Here is a 7193-nt window from a genome sequence, read left to right on the forward strand (position 1 = left end):
CAAGAGTGAAACTCCGTCTCAAAAAAAAAAAAAAAAAAAAAAAAAAAACCCCAAAAAAAAAAAAAAAAAAAAAAAAAAAAAACTGGCCATATCGACTAGAGCAGAATAGATACATGAGCTGAACTGTGTCCACCTGAAATTCTTATTTTGAAATCCTAATCCTCAATACTTCAGAATGTGACTTATTTGGAGACAGGGCCTTTAAAGAGGTAACTGAGGTTAAGTAAGGTCATGAGGGTGGGCCTCAATCCAATATGGCTGGTTTCCTAAATCAATTAGGACACAGACAATACAGACGAAAGATCATGCGAAGATATAGGGAAGAGAAGACAGTCATGTACAAACCAAGAAGAGGCTTCAGAAGAAACCAATCTTGCCAATAGCTTGACTTCAAATTTCTAACCTTCAGAATTGAGAAAATAAATTTCTGTTTAAGCCACTCTATCTGTGATACTTGTTATGGCAGCCCTAGCAAATGAATACAGACACATACCCTAAAACTCAATCTTTTTACTTAAATACATTATGATATATCACATACTACTACTGAGCAACGAAAACTCCAGTTACAACTGCACACAACAACACAAAGCCTCACAAACAACACTGAGTCAAAGAAACCAAATAGAGAAGAATACACAGTGTATGATTCCATTTACACAAAATCCAAATCAGGCAAAATTAGTCTACAGTTCTAGAAATCAGAAGACTCACTACCCAAGCATCAGGGGATGATAATGACTTAAAGGAGACATAAGAGGGCCTCCGGGTTTGTAAAAATTCTCCAAGCTGTTCACTTGTTTGTGCACTTTTCTGTATATATGTATGTTTACTAAAATAAAGACATGATAAATTACTTGAAAATACAGGCAATAATTTACTTATCCAGTGTTACCATAGCAAATAAACCTTACTCTGGAGCTGGATGCATCAGGTTCCTCACTTGTTACCATTAAACATTTGAAAAATACAGCTATTCCCATGATCCCTAGCTTCTCATCAATCAGTATCTACTAGGAGAAGTATCACAGGTCACAAAACCCAAGAGTGTCCAGTCTCCTCCACAGTTAAATTCTCACATCATTTCTGGGGACAGTTCAATTTCATATTTTTTCCTTTTCCTTTTCTTTTTTTTTTTTTTTTTTGTTTTGGGTTTTCTTTTTCTTATTTTTTTTTTTTTTTTTTTTTAAATTTTTTTTTTTTTTTTTTTGAGACAGAGTCTTGCTCTGCCCCCCACCCATGCTGGAATGCAGTGTCATGAACATGTATCACTGCAGCCTTAAACTCCTGGAATCAAGCGATGCTCTTATCTTAGTCTCCCACGCACCTAGAACCACAGGTGTACCACCATACCCACCTAATTTTTTTTTTTTTCTTCTTTGTAGAGATGGGGTTTCACTTTGTTGCCCAGGCTGGTATTGAACTCCTGGGCTCAAGCAATCCTCCTGCCTCACCCTCCCAAAGTCCTGGGATTACAGGCATGAACTCTTCTATAAGGTGTGAAATGATGTGGTCTTTAGGGCACTCGCCTACAATGGAAAGGCAGGATGGTACATCAGAAAGAGCACTGAGCTAACAGACCTAGACTGATATGCCAGCTGAGCCACCAGGGCATCCACCCTCAGCTATCTCAGGCAGATACACAGAACAGCTGTGAACACCAAATGAAATCACATGTAAACTACAAGCACCACAGAAATATCAAAAAGCATTTAAAGGCAAATGTTGTGTAGGAAGGTTTCTACAAAATCTTACTGCTCTTTTAACAACCACCAACATGGTGCAGGTCAGAGGATTTAAGAGGGGGTTTTAAATGATCTGTAGTTATCTCAGGGATCCCCCTATCTGTAAATGCATGGGAGAACTGCTGGTAGGCAGACTGAATATCATATACAGGGATGCTATTTTTCATAAAGTTTATGTTGGGTTATTTAAGGTTAATTCATAGCAGCTTTTTAACTATATACTCTCAAATAATTCAAACTAAAAAGTTTATCAAATGGAAACCAACTTATTACACTTATATTCCAATATGGGAAATAAATGATATAACTATTTATTTCACTAAGTAATTTTTAAAGGACTCCTGTTTTGAAATGGTTAATACCCAGGAGAAAGAACCAAAGCTGGAAAGGAAAGGCTGAGGGAGAAGAGAGAACCTTTCCTTTTTCTGGCAGTAGCCATACAAGACCAACTAAGGGACAAGCAAGGCTGGAGAATTCCTAAACTGCCCTGTTCCCAGGCTTCCCTTAATAGGCTCCCTCGGATTTGGTTGGTCCCAACTGCAGGCAGCTCCAAGCGACCAGAAGTGGACAACAGAATCGGGCAAACTGATCTCCTCAGCAGTGATGAAATCACCAAAACAGAGACTCCAGGCCCCATGAATTAAGTACTACATCTTCAAGCAAATGAACAAGGCCAATATTGTAGGTCAGCACTGGAACCAATTTCCAAGCTTTCTTCCTCCCCCAAGGAGATATTTTGCAAGTAACTATTCTTAAATATGTTCTTGTAATCACAGCCTCGGATACTAAAATTGAAACTGGTAACAGACACTGCTAAAAAGCCTGTTTTGATTTCACTCGCCACATCACTTTTACCTTTAATTCACAAATCACAGTGACCACAATCACCATTAAGAAATGTTTTAAAAATAAGTTTTAAAACACAAATACAAATTATTTTTGTCTTTAATGCCATATGGAGTAAGGGGAAAAACAGAATAGAGGGAAGATATGAGAGCAAATAACTGCAAAGATCAACATACTGCACAATGTTTCTGCAGCAAACTGCAGAGAAGCATTGAGATCTATTAGATAATATTAACAGATAAGCGTGCAGTAACACAAAGGAATGGATGCCAGAATACAATGAGAGCTAAGAGTCATCAACAGAAAGCCAACAGCTAAAAAATATGCAGGGAGGTGGGGAGTTCATTTCTAGAGCTTCAGTTTGCCTTCAGAAGAAGACATTTAGTGCCAAGGGGAACCTCTGTTTAGTCTTATTCAGGAGGACTTCTAAACTTTACCTCCCCAAGCAAAGCCTGCCTACAGCTCCAAGTCCAAAATCTGGTCAAATCTATTTCAGCTGTATTTGTTTAATTATATGGATGAGGAGTTAGATATTTTATCATAGGAAAAACTAAAATATTTGTGTCAAATGCCAGAGAGGAATGTCCATAAGACAACTGTCATATTTGTGTGGTCTGTGTTTGCTACATCTTTGCATACAAAGGCTAATGCCAAATGTAAGAGCAAAAATGTTATTAGTAAAGATCTCTTCGAGGACATATTCAAAGCTAATCAAATAAGCAAAACTTTTTGGCCTCACTTGGCAGTGGGGTCAGAAAACTGATTCAAAGCCATACTTTACTATCAAGCATTGTTCTCTGATTACCGGGTTTGGGAGCTTAGGCACAGTTGGCACAAAAAAAAGAAAAACAAAATTGCCCCAAGTGGTTGCTAACTACCTAGAAGGATATACTAATACAACTATTTTTAAAGTATCTTCTGTATTCCGCCCTTCTGTTTACTAATGTTCTACCACAAATGTAAAATCCAAATCTCTTAAAGAAGGGAATCTAGAAAGTTGTGGAAGATAGGGCAGCACAGCTTTTTACCTAGAATGGTACTGAAACTATGGCTGGTACAGTATCAGTGCTACATTAAACCTTCTTCCCAACTGAAAAAAAAAATCCAGCATGCCAAATGTATCTTTGCTAAAAGACACTGCAGTGCCACAGACTACCTCTTGAGTGAACAAAAAATGCCACTAAAGTTGGCCAGGCAAGATGGTTCACACCTGTAATCCCAGATCACCTGAGGTCAGGAGTTCGAGACCAGCCTGCCCAACATAGAGAAACCTCATCTCTACTAAAAATACAAAATTAGTCAGGTGTGGTGGCGCATGCCCATAATCCCAGCTACTCAGGAGGCTGAGGCAGGAGAATTGCTTGAACCAGGGAGACAGAGGTTGCAGTGAGCTGAGATTGCGCCACTGCACTCCACCCTGGGCAACAAGAGCAAAACTCCATCTCAAAAATAACAAAAAATAAAATGCCACTAGAGCAAAAGGAGAAACAAGTTCAGTGCTGAAGGTTACTCTTTAAAAGATGAGATTAATTAGAAACTGTAATATTATCTTCTACACTCTCTGGAGAGCAAGCCATATATACAAACGCTGTTGTTAAAATTAACAAAGTCTTAAAGTTAGCCAGAACACCAGCCTTTGGATTACTACTGATTCACCGGCAGAGATGAGAAAATAACTCTTCCAAAAAGCCTGGAGTTATACCACCAAATCATTCCACAACAGAATTTCTGGCCAAGATCATTCACCTTTTAAAAATTCCTTGAGGACAGGAACCATGCCTACCTCCCTGAGTCAATATCCTGCAATGCCTGATACATTGCTGATACTCAATGAATACTCAAAATACTTCATGAATGAATAAAAACGTGCCTATCATTACTCTCCTCTAAACTCAAACATTATATAAAGCTATAGTACTTATTACTCACTTAAATATTTTAGACTGGGTAGCAAAGTTTAAAAAAAAAGGACACATTTGAATACAACAGGATTGTGAACACTAGGCTTTGGCTTAGTCAGTCCCTTCAGAAGTACTCGTAACTCACCTTCCAGTTCTTAAACTCAAATCTGAACAAACCTTCCCAAGTTTGAAGAGAGAAACACACTAAGAGGAGATTTTATTAATCCATGGATGAGAAATCATGTGCCTCATCAGCTGCTTAAGTCACAAGGAAGAGACAAGAGTCTGTTCTTTAGGAAACCAAAGATGCAGTATTTTCAATAGGAAAGAACCAACTAGCTGGACAGCCATCAACTAAGGTTGTAAGAAAGGTTCACGAAGCAGGCTTGCCAGGCCTAAGTGCAAAATTTTTCAAACCTCAATTAAGTACCCTGCCAGTATTCAAGAGCTCCTAATTCGTTGATAGTACACTACAACACGTGTGATAAGTCGCAAATGGCATTTCTTATAGCTTTAAGGTAGAACTGATGCTACCAGACTTTCGAATGACATCAATAGAAACAAAGAAGGTGGTGGGAGGCAGTAAGGTACAGATACCAGGTGGCAAAAGATAAACCACAAGCTTCGGGGGCACGTGAAAGCAGTATAACCTAGAAATTGAATACACTGCTCTGGACTTTGCCTAGGCTTGAAACTCTGCTTCATAGCTTATTAGCTGTGTGGCCTTGGTCAAATGACTTAACCTCTCTGTTCTTCAACTTCCCACTCTGTTAAGTGGGCACAACAGTGGTACTTCAGAGGATTTATGTTTTCTTTCAACAAAGAGTAAACATAATGATCTGTTAAAAGGTCTTGCCACGCTGTCTGGCATACAATAAACGCTCAAATGTTTGCTGTCAGTATTCTCAATATTCCCCTTATGAACCATTAGGTAACAAGACTAAAATGAATACAGAAAGAGGCTCCCAACACGGTCGCAATGGAAACACAACTCTACATCCAACTACCATCTTTCCTCAAATAAGTTGAAAAACTTACCTCGGGATTTACCGTAACAAGCCTAAGACAAAAAGCTCCCCTTCTCCCAGCGCCTGAGGCACCTCAATGTTCACAAGTATCGAGCCGAGCCCAGCGCACGTGACCTGACTCACTGCCTTGACTCAGTTGCTGTCAGGGAACCTCTCCCACTAACAGGGTCAGGCTGTTCAACTGAAGAGCCGGATGGGAACGCGCGGCTCGGCCCAAGCGCCTGTGACCCATGCCCGCCAGGTGGGCACAGCGGCGGGCGGGTTGGGCTCCGACACCCTCCGGCTCACCGCGCTAAGGAACTCCACCGCCTAGCGCGTCCTGCCGCGGCGCAGGGCCGCCCAACTCAGGAAACCCTATCGGGTCTCTGAAATCGACACCAACAGTAAACAGAGTGTCCGAGACTGGCGGCCGGGGTCGGCAACCCAGCCAGAGGTCACACCCGACGACCTCCGACCTCTCCAAACCGGGCGCGGTCCGGGCCTGCTCCGGGGACCTGAGCGATGCCGAGTTTCCCCACGAGGCCAGGGCTGGGCCCGGAGTCTGCCCAGGAGGACAGGGAGGACGCGAGGCCCTGGCGACCGAGGGGCTGAAGAGGGGGATGGGGCCAGGCCGCTGGCCGGGCTGGGCCCGCTGCTTACCGCGGCCGCTGCGCTGGGGGCTCCGGGCCGGACGCGTAGCGAGGGCTCCCACCAAGGAGGAGACTCAACGGAGGACAAAAGCGGAGAGGTCCAAGTTCCGGTTCCAGCGAACTCTCCTGCGCTCTCCAAGCCACCAACTCCGCCGCTGCCGCCGCCTCAGGCTTTATGGCCAAGACTCCAAGCCCGCTCCCACTTCCGCCACCGCCGCCGCCCCGAGCGGAAGTACCTGTCACGAGACGCTTGACGCCAGGGCGAGGAGGAGGAGCCCCGCTTCAACCTTGCGTCTCGTTCCGGCTGCCTTGGGCATGAGCCTGGGTCACGTGCTACAAACATGTCTGCCCCCAGGTGATTGTCCCCATCTTTGAGGCTCGTACAAGGAGCAGGACGGCGCCATGTTGGACCCACAGACGGATTCCCTCAGCCATCCCTCCTTACTCCAGAATAAAGAATGCCAGCGAAGAGAGGACGAGGGGTAAACTGGCTATTCCAGTTGTGTCCTTCTTCGGAAGGCATCATTTATCCTTACTTTAACCACTTAAGCAAAGATTATTATCACCATTTTACAAATAAGGAACTGAGACCCAGCCTATCAGGTCAGTTGGTCTAGCTCAACACAGAAACTGGTGGAGCAGGGTTTTGAACCAAGGTCTGTCTGATGCCAATGTGTGTTATCGTTCTAGTAGACTGCAAATGACTACAGCAATTGTGTGGCTCGGTGATAGAGACACTTAAAAGAAAGACACTTTGTCTGGCAGAGGAGACAGCCCACGAAAATGGAAAAATAGCTAAGCCTCTCTGAACTTAGTCTTAAAGAAGATGTGACAAAGATGGACCTAGTAGAACTCTTCTTGCAAGCATGGAGCAGCCTCGCAAGCACCAGCCCCATCTGAACACATCAGGATCCACTCAGAACTTTTGTCCTCATCTTCAACAATGCCCTTTCCTAGTCATTTCTTATTTTGGTTCATTCAAACTCCATTCTTTCAATTGTTCCATCCAAAAACCTTGCAACTGTTACAGTAGATAAGTAGTCA

At 42.9% G+C, this 7193-nt stretch overlaps 1 protein-coding gene across 1 annotated transcript in view; it reads right to left on the minus strand.

The window, feature by feature from the left end:
- The window catches only part of RAB7A (RAB7A, member RAS oncogene family), an 83192-nt gene extending 76800 nt beyond the window's left edge, over positions 1-6392 (minus strand). Inside the window, exon 1 of the mRNA XM_017511946.2 lies at positions 6160-6392. The gene's annotated coding sequence lies outside the window, so the exon portion shown is untranslated. The remainder of the gene's footprint in view (positions 1-6159) is intronic.
- Between the last annotated feature and the right edge of the window lie 801 nt (positions 6393-7193).

This window comes from Cebus imitator, unplaced genomic scaffold (assembly GCF_001604975.1).
Source record: "Cebus imitator isolate Cc_AM_T3 unplaced genomic scaffold, Cebus_imitator-1.0 Scaffold457, whole genome shotgun sequence".
Lineage (NCBI taxonomy): Eukaryota > Metazoa > Chordata > Mammalia > Primates > Cebidae > Cebus > Cebus imitator.